The sequence below is a fragment of the Ursus maritimus genome, unplaced genomic scaffold, assembly GCF_017311325.1.
Source record: "Ursus maritimus isolate PB19 unplaced genomic scaffold, ASM1731132v1 scaffold_14, whole genome shotgun sequence".
NCBI classification, from domain to species: domain Eukaryota; kingdom Metazoa; phylum Chordata; class Mammalia; order Carnivora; family Ursidae; genus Ursus; species Ursus maritimus.
Window position 1 is genome coordinate 4,781,407 of NW_024423786.1, and position 4,815 is coordinate 4,786,221.

The window sequence follows — 4,815 nt, forward strand, 5'->3', positions numbered from 1 at the left end:
AGTTGTCTGTCCTAAGGGTCATTCTGTCAGTCTGATCAGGCAAATACCTCTTTAAAAATACACATTAAAATCAACTGATCTAGCCACCGTTTTTGCAGAAATTGGTAAGCTGATCCTAAATTCATATGGAATTGAAGAGACCCAGAATATCCAAAACAATCTTGAACAAAGTTGGAGGACTCATACTTCCTATTTCAAGACTTATTACCAAGCTACAGGAATCAAAGCGGTGTTGTACTGCCTGGCTAAGCACCTAGATCCGCTAGCATTGAGAGCCCAAAAAGAAAGCTGTATTTCTGCGGTCAGTTGGTATTTGACAGTGGTGCCAAGGCCGTCCGATGGGGAAAGAATAGCAGATGATTTTGGGACAGCTGACCCTCCACATGCAAAAGAATGAATTTGGACCTGTAACTCGGCCATAAATAAAACCAACCCAATGTCAAAATGGATTGAAGACCTAAACATAGGAACTAAAACTACAAAACCAACTGAAACAGCTTGTAGGACAAAGGGAGAGGAGACAGAAAAAGAAAAATTGGAACAGTAGAGAAAATGGAATTATTAGTTATACTGGAATCATGAAAAAATGGAAAAATGGGAAGGAAGAAAAATGAGAAAGATGGAGAGAGGGTATGGCTGTAAGGCAGAGCAGGAGGACTTGACAGGGTGTTTGTGGAAGAGGGATGGGAAGGCTGGTCAGGCAGCAGTAAGCCCTGTGGGAGCCGGTGGTCATGAGAGGGATCCCCAAATAACATTTTATTGCCCAGGATGACCCAACCTAGGGTGGATGGCAAAGCAGTCTGCACGTTGGCTCAATGGTCACTGTTGACTAGTAACTGTAAGTCCGATTTTATAGGATTTCAAGACTATATAAATATTTCTCATCCTCTCTTAGCATACAGGTAGTTCAGTGTTTCGGGAGCCTAGTTGTTACATCCTCTTGCCTTTCAGACCCAGAGTTCAAGTGTTGACACAATTCCGGTTTTACCATTTCTCACTGGCCTGTTTTGTACGTGTGTATCCAGCAGATGGCGCCAGCATTCTCAAGACTTCAGATTCACTGAAACAGCACCGCCCAATAGAAAGATGATGTAAGCTCTCTGTTTTCAGTTTTCTGGGGACCACATTAAAAAAGTGAAATTAATTTTATGAATACTTTATTTAATCCAGTATATCCAAAATATTTCAACATTTAATTATATTTAAAAATATCCATATATTTTATATTTCGTTTCACACCAAGTGTTAAAAAAATCTATATATCTACTGATAGTACATCTCAATGCAGATGCTAAATTTTCATCAGGAATACTTGGTCTGTATTTATACTTCTTAGAATATACAGTGAAAAAGTGGATTCTCAAACCCAAGTTGTTCCAAACATACATTTCTAAGTTTGCCAGTAACTGAATCAAATATCAATTCTTAATTCAATTTTAGTTTCTTAGTCATACTAACCACATCTCAGATGCTCAGAAGACACGAGGCTAGTGCTGCTGTCCTGCATAGCACAACTCTGAATGATCTGTTTTTATATGCTTTATGGTCTGACTACACATAATCCTCCCATTAGTAACTAAAGGATTGATGAACATTTCTTCCAGGCCTGCCTTAAGCACTCAGGCTATTCTTCCAGCAGTGTTTAACTCTGAGGCAAGGAGTCATGAACTCTCCCATCAGAAAACATGACCACACCTTATTCATATCTTTGTAGAGCTAAGCAAAATGCTTTGGATCAGAAATTGCTTTGAATTATTTGTTTTCATTGTAATCTTTCCTCTAGGCCCTTGTGTGTTTTGATACAGTTCCTTTGAATTGGCTAAATAAATCATTTTGTTTGCTTGCAAAATTCCCGAAGGAGAAACTTTAAATCCATATACATGAGATTCCTGCTATGTTTCGCCATACATTTTTCAGAGACTTGTGGGATCATTTATTTCCTCTTAAAGCCACAGTGCAGCCTGCAGGATGGTTTTCAGCTAACCTTGTGACATCGAGATGAGGCAGTAGAATTTAGAATTTGGAACAGGGGTGGGTACTGGTCTTTACAGTTAATACAACTTAGAGTAGCCACGCCATATGTGTTTAGTTTCTTTTTCAGCCAGTGTATTGAACTAAGTCAGTTATATGTCAAGCAGTTCCTGTAAAAACCTATATGGCTAAGGTAAGTGATGATAATTAGAATTTTTTGGCCCGCTGAAAACCGTGAGAGAAAATGAAACCCCCTGGCCCTCCCACCCAACCCTTGTGAGCTGCCTTTGTGAGGCATTTCGCTAGTGTAGGTGATGGACATCTAGCTTAATGTTTAACATTTGGGGTCGGGGTGAGGGGGAGAGAATGATGTAATAGGTGTACATTATTGTCTAGGAAAACTGGAAAATTAGTGAAACGAAGCCAGGTGTTTTAGTGAAAACCTGGCACTCAAGCCCAATATTGATCTGTTCCTGTGTCTCTTAATAAATCCTGGGATGCATTGATATACACATGCAGATTAAGTGCATGTCTGTCCAGTGATGGGAATGGCCAGAAATATTACTTCTTTGTTAACCTCAATTTAAACAGCTTCTTTCTCCACCACATTTCTAACTGCCACGTTCTTCCGAACTGAAAGCTTGCCTGTTCGGTGGCAGTTTTGCCTGGTGGTAAGCATTTTCACGTTTTCTGTTTCTCTTTCTGATCATTATCAGCAATGAAGCTTCCATGAACTTGAACATGGGGGGTAGTTTTAGACACTTGACCCCTCAGTGCCTCTCGCTCTGCCCCACACCTCTCTGTACATATTGTTCAGGGTTTGTGAAAAGAAGAAACACAAAAGTAGGCCCTGTTCCCAGCCCACTTCTCCCAGGTCACAAGTATGTCTGAGAACGGCACTGCTGTCTTTACAGGGGACCCAGGATTTACTGTCTTCTTTCCAAAAATGAGTTGATTTTTTTTTATTGAGGTTTAATTTACATATAACATTAGTTTCAGTTGTACAACCTAATGACATTTGTGTATCCTACAAAGTGATCACCGTAGTAAGTCTAGTTACCATCCATCACCATACATACAGAATTCTTTTTCTTGTGATGAGAACTTTTAAGATCTACTCTCTTAGCAACTTTCAAATATGCAGTACAGTATTAACTATAGTCACCATGCTGTACGTTACACCCCCATGGCTTATTTGTTTTATAACTGGAAATTTGCAGTTTCTGACTCCCTTTAGCCATTTCTTTCACCCCCATCCTCTGCCTCCAGCAACCACCAGTCTGTTCTCTGTTTCCGTGAGCTTGGCTTTTTGGTTTTTTGGGTTTTTTTAGATTCCACTTTTAAGAGAGATCTATGGTATTTGTCTTTGTCTGACTTATTTCACTTAGCATAATGCCCTCAGGGTCCATCCATGTTGAAAATGGCAAGATTTCCTTCTTTTTGTGGCTGTGTCATATTCCATTATATATATGAATCACATTTTCTTTATCCATTCTTCCATCGATGGACACTTAGGCTGCTTCCATATCTTGGCTCTTGTAAGTAATGCTGCAATGAACATGGGGGTGCAGATACCTTTTCCAGCTGGTGTTTTTGTTTTCTTTGGATAAATACCCAGAAGTGGAATTCCTGGATCATATAGTAATTCTATTTTTAATTTTTTGAGGAACCTCCATATTGGTTTCCATAGTGGCTGCACCAATTTACATTACCACTAACAGTGTACGAGGGTTCCAAGTTCTCTACGTTCTCTCCAATACTTGTTATTTCCTGTCCTTTTGATGACAGTCGTTCTAACAGGTGTGAGATGATATCCCATCGTGGTTTTGATTTGCATTTCCTTGATGATGAGGATGTTGAGCTTTTTTTTTTCCATAATTTATAAAAATCATCTTTACCTTGGAAAGAAGAGGCTTTTTATCTCTGCTTCCAATTATAATCTACAGAAGTTTAAAGGGATATGTGAACCACGTAAACATACCATCTTTAAAAAATTTTTTTAAACTGGGCTGCTCAGATATTTGTAATTGCTACCTAACAGTTCATCACATTAATCTACGTCGTTGTTAAACACTTCCTCAGTTGTTGGCTGGCTGCATTATTTCACTATTAGGAATGAAGAGGCTATAAGCATCTTTTTGTTTAGCTCAGTCAGCCTTGATCTGTACCCAAGTAGCTTCTCTCCCTCTTTTAAACTGTCCTCCTGGGCATTACTTTCAGAAGTCAGATCACTGGGTCAAAGGGATGATCATTTTTATGTTTCTTGACGGGTCTTGCCAGGAAACCTATCTTAATGTGGGCCCTGGAGGTCATGCTAAACCCCCTGGTGGCGGCCGCAGGTGGTTTGCAAGCGATGCCGCTCCAGGATGAAGAGCTACCATGAGGTTTCAGTCACCTGTGTGGCCCTCCTTGGTGGCAGGCAGTGAAGCTTCCTCGTGTGCAGTGGCCCCCACTCTGCTTCCTCTCAGATCACTTCTCTCTCCAGCTCAGCCCTTCTCTCTTCCTCTCACCTGCTTAGAGAATTCAAGCATCTGTCCAGAACATGCTTTATGTACTGAACAACAGAAAGCACAGTGTCTTAATTTTCCTAGTCTCATCTCTGCTTCGGCGCACTGAGCGAGGGCTCCTTCTCATGCCTGTCCTAGCCGACAGCTGGGCTTGCTCACAGGCCACAGGCACGCACTTACATCTGCACTGCTTTCCGTCTTTAGCAAAGCATTTCTGATTAAAACTACAGAGAGCCAGAAACTAGAGACAATAGCAAAGAAAGCCAGGACCAGATGACCTGAGAGAGCTACGTTTAATTTTGTTTTTAAGTATATAGCTGTATGTATTTTTTTTTTT